This window comes from Chiloscyllium punctatum, chromosome 42, assembly GCF_047496795.1.
Source record: "Chiloscyllium punctatum isolate Juve2018m chromosome 42, sChiPun1.3, whole genome shotgun sequence".
NCBI lineage: Eukaryota > Metazoa > Chordata > Chondrichthyes > Orectolobiformes > Hemiscylliidae > Chiloscyllium > Chiloscyllium punctatum.
Window position 1 is genome coordinate 29,190,321 of NC_092780.1, and position 17,028 is coordinate 29,207,348.

Sequence of the window (17,028 nt, forward strand, 5' to 3'; positions counted from 1 at the left end):
CCCTGAACTCGTCAGGAAAGTTAAGGAGATGAGACTAATCATGCATATGTTACCTATTAATCCCCTTAGCTTTTACATGATGGGTTTTTTATATCAGAGTTAGACTCGTCCAACAGCCTCTTGTAAACTTGCAAAGAGTCAGATTGCTTGATCCACTGGAAAAAACGTTTTTCAAAAAAAATTCTGAAGTTGCAAAACTTTACAAAATGAAAGGTGAAAGCGTCCATGGTTATCAGGGGTTGTCACCTTCCTAGTTTAGGTGGAACTGTTCAGGTCTGGAGTTGTAGGGTGGAAATTTTGAAAATGAAATAAGAAAAATAAAGCGTTTTTTTAAACATTGGTTGCCTTATGAGCTGAGGTCTGAACTAAAAGCTATAAAAAGTCACATTTGGTCAACTATCGTTTGGCTGTTGATATTGACCATATGCAACCAGTTTGTGCTTGCCATATTGTAAGCTATAGGTTTTTAGTGAGGTGCCTATTTGCGTTGAGTCTTTGCAAGGATTTTCACCTTGAGGTTCAGTAAGTTTCTGTGCCATTTTGTACCAAGCCTGCCTCACCAACAGCCTACCCCGCTCCTAAAGCTTCAGCTTGTCTGATTCTATTCCTAACTTATCTGATTCTATCCCTATGTGCCATTCGCAGCCAGAATATCCAGCATTCCCAGCAGCAGTGCCATCTTTAAAACTGGAGCTGCTTTAAATGGTTGCTGACATTTGTCCAGGCGTGGCAGACTGTGGGCAACCAGCCCTTCTTTGTGCTAATGGAACATGGAGGTCCTATTGAATGGAGTGTTACACAGTCCTCTTACCCTAGAACTGACATTGGAGGCCATTATACCAAACCATGCCAGGCTCGTCTGAGGTAGCCCCCCCTTCAACAGGGTAGAACAGTCTCTGCCTTCTGGAAGAATGCCCGGCATTGACAATATAAGATAAATAATCTTCGCTAATCCATCAGCATAAATGCTGCCATCTGCTCTCCAAATCCTCACACTTACTTTACCTCTGCTACTGTAGCCACCTGCCACCAAGGCTCATGCATACCACTCTCACTACTGCCTACACTATTTTCCCTCACTTGCTATCAACAGCAAGCAAACAGACCAGAGATGCAGCCTGGTCCTTCCCATGAGCTGGGTGTTTGCCCCTAAGCAGAGTCATTACCACAGCATTACAATGATGGTTACCTTTACAACCCAAGATGCAGTATTGAAAGTCAGAAGTGTCCTTTAGGTTCATCATGAAGGTTCTTAAAGGCTGGCAAATGTCAGATGGTAATGTCTGTAGACATGGGTGCATGTAGCCAATGCCTACAGAACAGGCCTTAAGATATTGGTGCCTGGTGTCCAAACATAGATCCTCTGGAGCTAGCAGTGAGCTGAACTCACCAGGTACCCGCTCTGATTCCATGTTGAGAATTCTTGGCATCTACTTATTTGGCAAATATGGGAAGATAAGTTGAATATTAATGAGGTGAGTATTGACATTAATACCGTATTTCAAAAGCTTTAATTCCCCTTAATTGCAAATTTACTGCTGCCTAGTAAGAAACTTGTCCTGCCATTCAGCAGACGCATAAATGGTGTGACTATTTGCTCCCAGTATTGAGGTGGCCAGGCCAATTTCCCATGTGACTCTGCTACAGACTTCACCATGGCCCACATCATTCGGGACCCAATTCAATGATAAACCCAGGAGAAACTTCTTTCTCATAGAGGGGCTAGAATTGGAACTTTACTACTACGTGAAGTGGTTGAGATGAGTATGGAGATTTGTTAACTGGGAAGTTGAATAAAGTATATGAGGGAGATAGGAACAGCAGGATAAATTGCTCGAGTGAAATGACTTAGGACGGTGTTGGGGGAGACTCTGTGGAGCATCTCATTGACCATTTGGACCATTTGTATCTAGGCTTCAAATTCTTTGTAAAATTAAGATGTTTAGCTGGTTGATATTAATAGTACGTTTGATTTATTTGGTTATCAATGGAGCTAATCTGAAAATCAAACAACATTTATTTGGGTGCAAGTTGGTGTAAGAGTTAGGAAAAATACAGGGCAGCTCCACTAAGTCATATTTCCAATACCATCTCCCTTCCAGGTTGAGATGCATTGTTATAAAATTTAAAGCAGTTTATTAATACAAACATGTGGAAATTTGGACAAGCGGGAATTTACTTTTTGTACAGATGGCACACCACATGCTGTTCTGCTGGCAGAACACTCGTTACAGAAGCTACACAACACTTTACATGAGATCTGTATACATTCTTAGCCCAAGCCCAAGGCTGGCCTGGTTACACACCATTAATATTATCTGCTTTTGCTGGTACAGAGATGGTAACAGACAGAGCACGTTGATCCAGAGGAGCAAGGAAATAGAGCAGAAGAAAATGCAAGAGAGTTTGCAAAGTTACAAGCTAATATTCCTGGTTGTATTAGGGAAGGGACTTCAAATTTTTATGCTCTAGCTGCCCTTGGGGAGTCAATATATTCTGATGGGAAGCTGACACCTGAGCTCATTATCAACTATCAAGACAGATTTACTCGTAATAGCACCTCCATTAACCATCGTTACATCCAATCTTCCTCCCATCAGGCATTAATGGACACAATGCAATCTTCTCTGATGATAACAATAGGAGCCTTAAACATAGCAATTGCACTTAAGGGAAATCATAGGCAGACTCCTCAGATTGTCTTTAATCGGGACTACAATATTTAGGGGAATTTAATATTTCTGTAATATCAAATCTCCATAATCATTGAAGCGATCTTATATTACTGCTAGCAGCAGTTGTGTAACTAAAATTCAGTCTATTCATTTAATCATAAATCTGCTTTCCACTGCATCTCAATCCAGGGAATGAGTCTTATATGTGAACTATTACCTGCTGTTTGGAGACTTAATGGAACCTCTCTCTCTCAGGGTTTGAGGAACAGTTTTCCCCTGAGTATCCATTTTGTAATCAACGTACTTGGCTTTGAAATGAGAACTTCTTGGAGAAGAAATAAAATTTTCTGAAAGACAGCAGTGTTCTCTCAGTTTGATACAGAGCGATGAATTCCATTGACCATTTTCAGAGAGGGGTTTGAACCCACAACTTCATGTCTCTGAGGTTAAAGCTATTGTGAGGTGATAGATTTTGGACAAAAGAATAAAACGACAACTCACTATCTAACTGAAGAGAAATTTCAAAACACGTCAGTGTGAAACTGTCTGGGCATCCTTGTGAATGATTCACGAAAGTTAATGTCAAAAAGCGTGGTGCTGGAAAAGCACAGATCGGTCAGGCAGTATCCGAGGAGCAGGAGAATCGACGTTTTTTTGATCATAAGGCCTTCATCAGGAATGCCTGACGAAGAGCTTATGCTTGAAACGTTGACTCTCCTGCTCCTCAGATGCTGCCTGACCAGCTGCGCTTTTCCAGCACCACACTTTTTGTCTCTGAAGTCCAGCATCTGCAGTCCTCACTTCCTCCACACAAAAGTTAGTGTGCAGGTAATTAGAAGGGCAAAAGGAATTTTAGAATTTATTGCCAAAGGAATGGAAGATAAAATCTGGGAGGAGATGATGCAATTGTAAATGGCAATGTTGAAACTGCATCTGGGGTAGTGTGTAGTTTTGGTTCCCATGAAGAAGGATATAATTACATTGGAGGCAGTTCAGTTCAGAATAGGATCACTAGATGATTTCCAGAAGTGAAAGGTTTGAATTATGTGGAAGATTGGGCCTTTTAGGCCTGTATTCACTAAAGTTTAGAAGAATAAGAGGAGGTCTCATTGACGCATGTAAGATGCTAAAGACAATTGTCAAAGTAGACAATACTTCCCCTTGGAGGGCAACCTAGAATGAGAGGTCATAGTTTTAGGCATGGGAGTGGCAGATTTAATACAAAGGTAAAGAGGAGTTACCCCTCTTAAAGGATCATGAATCTGTGGAATTTACTACCCCAGTGTGCACTAGACGTTGGGACACTGAATAAATCAAAAGAAACGAGATAGATCAATTTTTAACAAAAGAATGCAAGTTTATTATACAAAAGAAGCAAAGATGTATGCACCAATTTAGAATGATCTTAACATAAACAGTAAAAGAAAATTCTTTTCCTAGCAATGTCCTTTGCCGACAAAGACACCAGTACCACAACTATCTTAACTCTAATTTCTGACTTTACTGATGAAGTTTATCCATTTCCTTTCGGCCATTTTCTTGACATTCACAAGGTACAATTCTCTCTATTGCTGTCTGTCTTGACAGAAAAACACAGGCAACAGTTACCTGCTTTATTTACTCGTTTATTTTATATTCATTGCAAATATTTAAATTTATAGTCATTTCATTAATTAACTAGTAATTGATTTATCTAATCATTTAGTTTAAGGCACCACTTTCTTGGAAATTATGCTTGAACTCAATAACGTTCTGATCACTTTAAGCGAAGTCACATTCACAGAATTAAAGCCGAAAGCTAAAATAACATTGGCAGCCATGCATCTCTAAGTTCAACGACTGACCATCACGATCAAAACAAAAATCAAAACAAAATCTATCAAACGACATTTCACATTGATATTTGATTTGTCCAGCATTATTATGTCAGGGTAGTTAGCTCAGTTGACTGGCTGGTTTGTTGGCAATGCAGAGTGCTACCAATGACATAGGATCAGTTCCCACACCAGCTGAAGTTACCATGATGGGTGCTCCTTTTCAGTGTCTCCCTTTACCTAAGGCATGGTGACCCTCAGGTTAAAACACGATCAGTCATCTTTTGCTAGTTGAACGAGCAGCCCTTTGGTCTGGTAAGATTATGATAACTTTTTATCAGCTGGGATCATAACAATACTTGAGACAAAGGTACATGGATTCTAGGTATTAAAGATATCTAGGGTTATAGAGATAATGTGAGAAAGGTGCTGTTGAAGTAGAAGATCAATCATGATCTGGTAGAATGGTGGAGTAGGCTTGAAGAAATGAATGGTATACTTGTGCTCCTATTGCATGGATTTCTACACTGGTGCACAGCCTAGTAAAACTTGGGTTTTACATTTAGCTTTTCAATAAAAGGACACATATCTGATAAAAATTTAGATGTAAATGTAAGCTGGTGATTAACGACACAATTTATATGCTGTTTACAAGTGTAGCTGTTTATTTGCATGATAAGGGTCTGTTTCAATGATCCTTCAGGTGCACATGTTGAGAAGCAGCTCTGCAGAATTGGGAGAGCAGAGCTTGTGCCAATTTCTATCAGGGCTGCAGCTCAATGCTTTTCCACATTCAGTCGCCTGAAGAGCTTGTATACATTTTATGCATCAGCCATGCTGAAAACTAAATCAGTTGAAAATATATTTAGATTTGTATCTAATAAATTGCTGTGATATTTGTGCTCCATTTGCTCTTTTGTTCCCCGGTGCCCAGATTTAGGATGGGTGCCTAGGCGCCTCTAGGCTGAAAGTGCTCTTAAATTGTCATTATAATGTTTTTATTTCAATATTGACATCACTTAAATGCAGTACAGCTTTCAACAGACCTCTTACTATCTTTCTTGCATTTACATTAATATTTATCCCCTTCTCAAACCTTTGGAAATCAGTTTCTAAAATTTCTTGAAAGAGATTTAATTTTAAAATGCCTCAAATGAATTATTTTCTGATTGTAGCAGTGAAGAAATTGATTGCAGGCAATTTAGGGACAGAACTTGGCATGACCATCTGCCAGTGAACAAGGACAAATGCTCATATAGGTTTGGGTCTATGAACCATCTGCAGCAAGTCCACCTGCTTTCCGCATTCAACATATGGTGGTCACTGCCAATGGTTGGCAAGGTCCTCACTACCCACAACTGTTATTTCTATGATTAATTGCTGGCTAGAAGGCACAATGCTAGATAATGTGCTGCCCACACACGGATCAAACAGGTGATTGAGTAATTGGCTAACATGGCTAGACGTTCCCCCCACCCTCCCCCATTACCACTGAATCGCATGAGAGAGATTGCCAGTGCCGTAACTTTGCTCCTCAATACAAGGTCACTGATGACAGCCCTTTGCCCAACCTGAAACACTTTCCGTGCATCCACACATAATCAAATTCATATTGTAATGCATTGCTGTGTGAAGACCTAAGTCAATATGAGCATTTAAATTGTTTATTGCTTTTTGACCCTCCTTAACATTTAACTCTTCGTCCAAGCTTTTGTCACCTATCCTAATGTCTCCTTGTTTGGTTCGGAGACAATCTTTTTTCTCATTCTGTGAAACGTCTTCGGATTTTTACTGCATTACTATCTTGTGACATGGAATCTTGTATCTTCTGTCTGATGCATGGTGCTGCTGACATATTGCTTTGGATGCCATATTAAGTCCATTTCCAGATTGCTGTCCTTTGAAGATAGTCATCAGGGATTCCAGACAGAGGAACCTTCATTGCAATCGGAGGAGTGGTGTCAGAGGGATTTTGAAACGAATGTTCAGTAGAAATTGTTAATTTAATCTGCTCTCCTGCGCATCCAGCAGTGACTCCTGCCTCAAAGTCAATGTGTTCCTCCTCTACATAAGTCTACCATTTTAACTCCAGTCTGAGTGGAGAAGCCATTGCATATTGCTGCTGGATGAAAGCCAGAAGGAAGCTGGTAAAAGCAAATTGTTTTCAGCCCTTTATAGGACCATTCTTTATAGTGGGAATACTCAGGTTCCCTCATGTAAGGCTGAACCACCACACTACAGAGTCCTACCTCTTTAGTTCCCTTGCCAAATGTGATATGGCTCTTGAAACAAAATTCTCCCTCATTCCTTATATTGGTGATGTTTTTTCTACTAATCATTCACAGGATGTGGGCATCACTGACTAGGCCAGTGTTTATTGGCTATCTCTAATTGCCCAGAAGGCAGTTAAGAGTCAACACATTGCTACGGGTCTGAAGTCACATGTAGGCCAGACCGGGTCAGGACGGCAGTTTCCTTCCCTAAAGGACATTAATGAACCAGGTCAGTTTTCCCCCCGACAACCAACAATGGTTTCATGGTCATCATTAAACCCTTAATTACAGATTTTTATTGAATAGAAATTCCACCATCTGCTGAGGTGGGATTTGAATCTGGCTCCCCAGAACATTATGTGGGTCTCTGGATTAACAGTCCAGTGATAACATCATCAGGTCACCACTTTCCCTTGGACTAAAGATTTCATTATTTTCACCATTTTCCTTCCTAGAATTATTTAAGTATGATTTAGTAAGATTTACACTGGTTTGAAGAGTTAAAAGCGATGCCAATTTCTAATGAAATGGATGAGTTTCAAGCCCAGTTTACTATCAGTTGCCACCTACCTAAAGCACATCTCTTTGTCACTTGCCCATAGCCTGCTCTTTTCTTCCTCATCAGACAGCCGCTGTTAAGGCATATTTGAGACTTCAAAAAGGATCCAATATTTACCATAACCAGATGAAGCCACTCGTCTTAAACAGCTGGATATCTATGATTTTGTCTATCAATCTTTTAAGAAAAAGAATTACACTTGATTTCTTAAGAGTTCCCCTTCATCTAATTGCCTGGACAACGTAAACGACTTAAATAGCATTTATAAGCAGATCTTACAAAATCTGGGAGGGCAATTACTCAGCAATCTTGGGTCTTTAACGAGTCAGCCATTAGGCTCACTTGCAGATACTTATCAACTACAGTTACCAGTTCTAATTGTCGACTGATTCACTGCTGAAGTTCACATACTCTAACTCTCCTCTTGCCCTGTTTGTATTCTGGCTGGTTAAATCTGATCTTCACCTTCACAGATTTCAAATTAAGTTTTTTTAGTTTAAAACATTCTTCTTTTTAATGCATGGTTTTATTTTTAACTATTCTATATATATTTTCCTGGAAGTCTTATTGGTCAAGCAATTTTTTTCAGTAAGATTAGCTCAGCCATGTTGGCTGTGAAAGACTCATTGGCCCAATTAATCTTGTCCATCATGCTGTTAGGAGAAAGTGAGGATCGCAGATGCGGGAGATCAGAGTCAAAAACTGTAGTACAGCAAGTCAGGCAGCATCCGAGGAGCAGGAGAGTGAACGTTTCGGACATAAGCCCTTTATCGGAAATGTAGAGAAGGAAGGGGACTGAGAGATAAATAGGAGAGTGGCGATAGGTAGATGCAGATGGGGCGTGATGTTGATAGGTCGGAGGGGAGGGTGAAGCAGATAGATAGGAAGGAAGATAGATGGGTAGGGCAGTTCAAGAGGTTGGTGCTAAGCTGGAGAGTTGTGTGGGATATGGTGGATTAATGTTACTTCTGCAATTATGCAATTCCATCTTACAAAGGAGGTGAACTCACACCAGTGTGTAATTGTTTTAGCCAAGAGCTGAGTCAACAAGAATGGAAACAATGTGGAGGAAATATATAATTGTTTTTGTATTAGCTAAAACTCTATGTCAGAAGGTAGACATTATGGGCAAGTAGATAAGATGTTGTGAGGGGATGAAGTTAAGCTAGATACGCCTGTACAAACAGTAGATATAAACATGTGCTTCCCACTTTTACAAAAACACAGGAACAAACCCCAATTAAAAGGGTCATAGGGATCAGAACGGCCTCGGGAAAGACACAGATGAAGGGGGTAGATAATGATGAAGAAGGGATATGCCTAACAATGACCTATAACAGGGTAAGGTCAAACAGCCTTGTGAGACCAGAAATAAGCATTTTATCACAGACAAGGCCGGATAAGGCAAGAGGCAAACAGGGGTAATGGGGGCCGGTCTTAGGGAAGTGGACGATGTAAGCAGGGGAGGGAGCAGTGTAAAACAATAGACATCAAATCATATAAATGTTATGTATGAATTGAATTTAGTGTGTGTATGTCCCTTGCCTTGAGAAAGGGACATCACACCCACTTGCAAGTGTAAAATAAATGGCACTACTGATTCAGATCTTGTCTCGGACTGAAATTATTGAAGTGAGTGGGCTTTGTTTCTCACAATTGGGGGCTCGTCCGGGATTTTCTTCCATCACCGGGGGGAGTGGCTGGCCTTGGACACTGGGAAGACGCGTCCCGTTCCCCATTGAGGAGCGGTCTCGTGTCCTGGTTTGGTCTGCTCCCTTGGGCGACTGGTACGAATCCCACAAGAGAGACATCTGAATCAGACAGTGATAGGAGCTCGATAGACAATACGGCACAAAGGGGCCAGGCAACTCTGTGCACAGACCAAGGTAAGAAACCTGACTTTTAAGTATTGCCTTGGTGGCCGGGATTGAGTTTTAGTAGTTAATAAGGGACTAACGAAGGAACTCAATATGGGTTGTGTCGTAGGTAAGGAAAAAGCCTCTGGGAAAACAAAAGAAGGAAAAAGCAATGGAATTGGAGGCGGGGTCCCTTACAACATACCTCCAGAAAGTTCTTTGGGGAGGATGTTGTGGAATTGGCAAAATAATACTTGTACAGGGGAAAAAGATGATTAAATATTGTTGCTTCATATGGACTGAGGAATCCATTCTTCGTCCCGCCTCTTTTGACCAAAATTCAGGTCGGACAAAGACTGGGTTTGTAAATATCTGAATTTATTTGTCAATGAGTGAGAGAGAGAGAGAGAGAGAGAGAATGAAGAGAGCTGTACAGCTGGTCGAAAGTTTAACCCTTTGTGATTTGGTTTGAATGCACATTTGTTTGTTGGTGATTGAATGTTTGCGTTTTATTCCCTGGAGCTTGAGTTCCGGGACTGTTTTGAATCTGATTCTTATTATGGAAACTTAACATGATTTCTTTTAAGGTTAAGGATTCTATAGAGATTATGAAAAAAAGAATGATAACTCCTGTTCTTCTTACAGGTCATGACTGCCTTACTATCAGTTTCTAACTAATCTCTTCTATCTTTACATGAAAGCGATTTATGGAGGACAGTTGAAGTTTCAGTTCAACATTAGATTGTAGTAAAAACAAGATCCTATGGTTAATATCTGTGACCTTGGATTCGGCCATTGTTCATGCATTAGAAGTTTTTTTCTTTAAACTGGAATAGACAAATAATTTTAAGGCAGCTCTGATTATTTCAAGACCTATAGTATTGTAATTGAGCAATGATTGGTCAGGACTACTTAAGAAAACTAATTTTGGATTTAAATTAAGGGACTAAAACTGGGTGATTACAGTGGATTTCAAAATTGAGAACTGTATGCATTTTACATTTTGAATATTAAATACTGAATAAATGAACGTAAATATATAAATATATTTACAAATTTGGAACAGGCTTTAAAGTTAGTCAAGCATGAATTGATGAATTGGTGTTTGAAGTTATGGGGAGCTAGAAATATTGCAATATTTCATTAAAAAAAAAGAAAGAGGGGAAGAACGTAATGACTTATCCCCTTCGGGAGGTACCAATAGGGGACAAAGATTGGGTTTGTAAGTGTCCCCCTCAGCAGTGGGGAGGTCAGAATATTTAAAAAAGAAATGAAGGTCCTGGTTGAGGATCTGGTAGGGTTGTCTGAACAAACTGATCAATTTTTGGGGCGCAGTCTGTATACCTGGGCTGAGTTAATGTCTATTTTGAATATACTATTTACTGGGGAAGAAAGGGGACTTATATGGGGAGCAGCCATTAAAATATGGGACAGGGAACATCCGATTGGAGATGGAGATGCTGGACAGGGAGAGGTGAAGTTTCCCCTCAGAGACCCCCAGTGGGAAAATCAAAATCCGGAGCATAGAGAAGAAATGAGGGAATTGAAAGACCTGATTCTAAAAGGAATAAAAGAGGCAGTTCCGAAGTCACAGAATTTGACTAAAGCCTTTGAAGTTAGACAGGAGAAAGATGAGACTCCCTCAGCTTTCTTGCAAAGTTTAAGAGACTCAATGCGGAAATATTCTGGAATGAACCCTGAGGACCCAGTGGCACAGGGTCTTTTGAAAGTACATTTTGTGACAAAGGCATGGCCAGATATACAGAGAAAGATACAGAAGATAGAAGGGTGGAGTGAAAAGCCATTAGATGAATTGTTAAGAGAGGCACAGAAAGTGTTTGTAAAGAGAGAGGATGAGAGACAGAAACAGAAGGTGAAAATGATGGTAGCTACGGTTGATGAGGTAGTTAAGAAAAGAATGGAACCAATAGTGAGCAACCGGAGCGGTGGGTGGCAGCATGTAGGACAGAGAGGAAGGGGGAAAGGGAGAGAGAGAGGGAGAGGACAAGGGGGAGTATTTGATAGAGGGTTCGAGCGACAGGGGCAGAGCTGGAGGTCTCCACAGGCAGGATGCTATTATTGCGGAAAGATAGGGCATTTTAAGCGGGAATGTCCGGCTCTGAAAAGGGAAGAGAGGGCAATTCCGCTTATGAATTTTGATGAAGAATAGGGGTGTCAGGGGTTCCTGCCCTCGGGGGCCCACCAGGAACCCTTGATAAACCTGAAGGTGGGACCCTATAAGGAAGAGGTAGTCTTCCTAGTAGATACGGGGGCAGCACGGTCATCACTGAATTTTAAACCAAAGAAAGTAGAAATGTCGACACGGTCAATTACTGTTTCAGGGGTTAAAGGGGAGGGATTTACTGTTCCAGTATTTGAACCTATGATGATAGAAGGTCCTAAGGATAGGGTCAAAGGGGAATTGTTGTATATCCCTGATATAGGAAGTAACTTACTAGGGAGAGATTTAATTATCCTCTTAGGACTGGAGATTGGAATTCAGGAAAAAGAATTAGTTGTCCAAATGGCAATGTTGACAGAGGATATGGAGAGAGAGATAGACCCTATTGTATGGGCTAGAGAAGGGAATCGTGGAAAATTACAGATCCCCCCCCCTTGAAATAAATTTAAAAAGGAAAGGGGACATTGTCTGTGAGCGACAATATCCCATTTCCATAGAAGGTAAACGAGGACTGCAGCCAGTAATTGAAGGATTGATTAGAGATGGATTGTTGGAGCCATGTATGTCTCCTTATAATACCCCAATACTACCAGTGCGGAAATCCGATGGAAATTATCGATTGATGCAGGATTTGAGAACATTAAATCGAACAGTACAGATCAGGCACCCAGGGTGCCAAACCCCTCTACGTTATTAAGTGAGATCCCTCATGACCACAAATGGTTTAGTGTGATAGATTTAAAGGATGCCTTTTGGGCTTGTCCCTTGGCAGAGGAAGGTAGGAATTTGTTTGCCTTTGAGTGGGAAGACCCTAAGACAGGACAGCAACAGCAATACCAGTGTACTGTGCTTCCCCAGGGGTTTACGGAATCCCCGAATTTATTTGGACAGATGTTAGAACAAGTATCGGAGAAATTTAGCAGCCCCAGGGGGACTACCCTGTTGCAGTATGTAGACGACCTCTTAGTAACAGGAAAAAGAAGAGAAAGAGTAGTAGAAGCCACTAACAAATTATTGAATTTCCTGGGCCAGCAGGGACTGCGGGTATCTAAAAACCAACTACAATATGTGGAGCAAGAAGTGAAATACTTGGGACATTTAGTTAGTGAGGGAAAGCGAAAGATAAGCCCGGAACGGATAGAGGGAATAGTGGGAATGCCACTGCCCAGCACTAAAAGGGAGTTACGCAAATTTTTAGGTCTAACGGGTTATTGCAGATTGTGGATTGATTCCTATGCACTGGAGACTAAGAAATTATATCTCAAACTATTAGAGGGGGGAACCCAAATGTCTAAGTTGGGATGATGAGGAAAAAGAACTAGTTGAGAAACTCAAAAGAGATTTGATCCATGCCCCTGTGTTAGCCCTACCTTCCCTAGATAAACCTTTCCACCTCTTTGCTACCGTGGATAAGGGAGTGGTTTTGGGAGTATTAACCCAGAGGTGGGGGAAGGGATTAGTACATGAAGAATTGATTAAACGGGTCTTGGAGTCCCTATTACTTCCCCGAGAAATAGCAGTAGTGCATGTAAATGGTCATCAGAAAGTAAATGAACCAAAGGTTAGGGGAAATAGATTAGCCGATGAGGTGGCTAAGGAAGCAGCCCTGAATCCACAAGAAGTGGCGATTCATTCCCTAATACCTACTGTCCCAGGTCCTCGGGAAGCTCCTATATTTACTGAAAGTGGAGAAAAAGAATTGAGAGATTTAGGGGCTGTAAAAACAGCAGACGGGCCTTGGAGGTTACCTGATGGAAGGGAAATGTTAAACAAAATGATGATGCGAGAGATTATGGCTGTCCTACACCAAGCCATTGGGGAGTACAAGCAATGTGTGATTTAGTTCTTAGGGAATATGGATGTAAAGGAATATATACAATTGCTAAACAAATATGTGAGGGATGTATCATATGCAAAAAGGTAAATAAGAAAGTCTTGAGAAAACAGACCCCGGGAGGAAGAGACCCAGGATTGAGACCTTTCCAGAGTATACAAGTAGATTATACTGAACTCCCCAGGGTAGGCAGACTAAAATATATGCTGGTCATAGTAGATCATTTATCTGGTTGGGTTGAGGCATACCCCCTAGCTACCGCCACTGCGAGTGGGGTGTCTAAAACAATATTGGAGCACATAATTCCCCTATATGGGCTCGTGAACCATATTGATTCCGACCAAGGAACTGACTTTACCTCTAAAGTGTTACGGGGGGGTAATGAAAGGGTTGGGAATTTCCTGGGAGTTCCATACTCAATGGCACCCGCCATCATCAGGAAAGGTTGAGAGAATGAACCAAACACTCAAACGACAGCTCTCTAAATTGATAATAGAAACTAGACTCCCTTGGACCAAATGTTTACCTATAGCTCTCTTGCGAGTACGAACAGCCCCAAGGAAAGATTTGGGACTATCCCCCTATGAAATCTTATTTGGATTACCTTACTTGGGAACGAATGGAGAATTGCCAATTCCCGAAACTAAAGATTTGTTTTTAAAGAAGTATATACTGGGTTTGTCCTCCTCTTTGTCTTTCCTCAGGAAACAGGGTTTATTGGCACAGACTCCACCCCTTGAATTCACCGTTCATTCCATCCGGCCGGGAGATTGAATCTTAGTAAAATCATGGACAGAGACTAAATTGCAGCCGGACTGGGAAGGGCCGTACCAGGCTCTTTTGACCCCTGAAACAGCGATAAGGACAGCAGAGAAAGGCTGGACTCACTACACTCGGATCAAAGGGCCAGTGGACCCTCCCGTGGAGAAAGAAGTCTGGACAGCCGAATCAACACAAGATCCGCTGAAACTCAGACTAAAGAGACTTTGAGTAACTAATTATACAGTGGCGACGCGAGCGCGGGATTATTTCTGTAAGATTGTATATTAAGTCTTTTTGTGCTTCAGCATGATGTTTAGAATACTGGGAATGCTTAGAGTTATGATGCTAGCTCTCTTAGTATTGGTATTTCATCAAATATCATTTTCATATGTATTATTAACGGTTCCTGAATCTGATAATCCACAAGTAATAGACGCTGATGTATGCAGCTTAGTAAATTGTGGGGATGTAGATAATCAGAGACAGTACCGCAGCTCTGAGATACATCTTAAGTCCTATGGGGATAGCCTTGGGGATGGTACTTAGTATAATGGTCTCGTCACAGTACACCAGACCCCCTTCCGACCAGCTCGTGATTGTCCTGATAAAAAGTGTAACCCAATATACCTAATGATAAGGAAAACCACATGGCACGAAACAATCCTGGTGGGGGGGGGGGGGGCACCTATGAGATACAATGAAATGAAATGTTTGGGATAGAAATGAAAGCAAATGGGAAGGATTTCTTGGGCTATTGTTTTTGAATTAGCGTAGGACAGGGAAAACGGGTAGAACTACTGGGTAATAAGATACAATCTTTCACCCCTCCCGATGATCCTAAAGTAGTAAAATTTATAGAGGTAAAGGACTTGAAACAGACCATTGAAATAGAAACTGGGTACGGGGATGCAAATGCCTGGGTTGAATGGGTAAAGTATACTGTGAAAAGTCTGAACAAGAGCAATTGCTATGCATGTGCCTCCGGTCGGCCAGTGGCCCAGGTGGTTCCCTTTCCGCTCGGGTGGAAGCGAGACAGGAAGGGCATGAAATGTATGATAGCCCTGTATCAGGATGAGACTGCGTGGAATGATAGGAATTGTACCTCCCTATCTCTGAGGTTCCCTCCCTTGGAGAAGAAAGATGCAAAAGTTCCCCCCCTGTTTTCTGCCGCAGTTGGAAATCACACATCGTGTGTGTAGACGAGGTACAAGTCAGTCGAAAGATTTGGGGGAGCTGAAACTATGTACAGAGATTAAGAATGTCACCAAAACGGAGAAGGGAGGGAACTACTCAGCATTAAAGGTTCCCCGAGTGGATCTGTGGTGGGACTGTGGAGGCAAAATATTGAGACCCACGCTATCTCCAGATTGGAGAGGGATATGTGCAATTGTACAATTGGCAATTCCATTTACCCTGGCATTTGAGAAGGAAAACAAAGGAGGGAAAAAGGGAAGGGGTAAGAGATTACTGTTAGACACTTCTTTCAATGACAGGATTTATCTTGATTCGGTAGGAGTCCCTAGGGGGCTACCTGATGAATTCAAGGCTCGTAACCAGATTGCAGCAGGCTTTGTGCCAGCTCTCTTTTGGTGGGTAACAATTAATAAAAATGATCATACCCTGTATACGAGGGCTCACCCAAAGGTTGATTGAAACAGCCTTAATGAAACAGATGCCCCTAAAAGGGAATCAGGCTGAAGGACTTTATCGACTAAATAATGAGGAGATGAGTGAGACCAAGATGGATGAAATCTCTGGGATGATGCTTGCGAATTTCGGGAGCGATGCTTAAAAATAAAATATTTGCAGAAGATAACAAATGGTAATTAAAGAAAGAGGGGGAATTGTGGGATATGGTGGATTAATGTTACTTCTGCAATTATGCAATTCCATCTTACAAAGGAGGTGAACTCACACCAGTGTGTAATTGTTTTAGCCAAGAGCTGAGTCAACAAGAATGGAAACAATGTGGAGGAAATATATAATTGTTTTTGTATTAGCTAAAACTCTATGTCAGAAGGTAGACATTATGGGCAAGTAGATAAGATGTTGTGAGGGGATGAAGTTAAGCTAGATACGCCTGTACAAACAGTAGATATAAACATGTGCTTCCCACTTTTACAAAAACACAGGAACAAACCCCAATTAAAAGGGTCATAGGGATCAGAACGGCCTCGGGAAAGACACAGATGAAGGGGGTAGATAATGATGAAGAAGGGATATGCCTAACAATGACCTATAACAGGGTAAGGTCAAACAGCCTTGTGAGACCAGAAATAAGCATTTTATCACAGACAAGGCCGGATAAGGCAAGAGGCAAACAGGGGTAATGGGGGCCGGTCTTAGGGAAGTGGACGATGTAAGCAGGGGAGGGAGCAGTGTAAAACAATAGACATCAAATCATATAAATGTTATGTATGAATTGAATTTAGTGTGTGTATGTCCCTTGCCTTGAGAAAGGGACATCACACCCACTTGCAAGTGTAAAATAAATGGCACTACTGATTCAGATCTTGTCTCGGACTGAAATTATTGAAGTGAGTGGGCTTTGTTTCTCACAGTTGGATCTAGGAAGAGGAGGAGGGAGGGGAGGTAAGGAAACTGGTGAAGTCGACATTGTTGCCGTGTGGTGGTGGGAGGGTCCCAAGGCAGAAGAGGAGGTGTCCTTCCTCCAGTTGTTGGGTGACTTGGATTTGGAGGTGGAGGAGGCCCAGGATTTGAATGTCCTTGGCAGAGTGGGAGGGGGAGATGAAGTTCAACTCTACTGCAACGCTTCTGATGAAGGGCTTATGCCAACTTGAACTATCTCCCATGAAATAACATATTTCTTAAAGAAGGGGACCAAAACTGCTCATGTTACTCCAGATGTAGTTTCACCAGTACCTTGTACAATTACAGTAAAACTTCCCTACTCTTATATTCCAATTCCCTTGAAATAAGAGCCAATACTCAAATAGCCTTCTTGAATATCTGCTGTATCTGTGTTTTGTGCCATAGTACTTCCAAATCCTATGTTGCAGCATTCTGCATTTTATCTCTATTTAAATAATACTCTTCTTTTGCTCTTCCTCCC

At 41.4% G+C, this 17,028-nt stretch overlaps 1 long non-coding RNA gene across 1 annotated transcript; it reads left to right on the top strand.

Annotated features, from left to right (window-relative positions):
* Nucleotides 1–8,267: 8,267 nt before the first annotated feature.
* On the top strand, nucleotides 8,268–16,464 carry LOC140465860 (uncharacterized). The gene is made up of 2 exons (XR_011955173.1): nucleotides 8,268–9,207; nucleotides 13,898–16,464. It is a non-coding gene; the product is annotated as an uncharacterized lncRNA (long non-coding RNA).
* The last annotated feature ends 564 nt before the right edge of the window (nucleotides 16,465–17,028 follow it).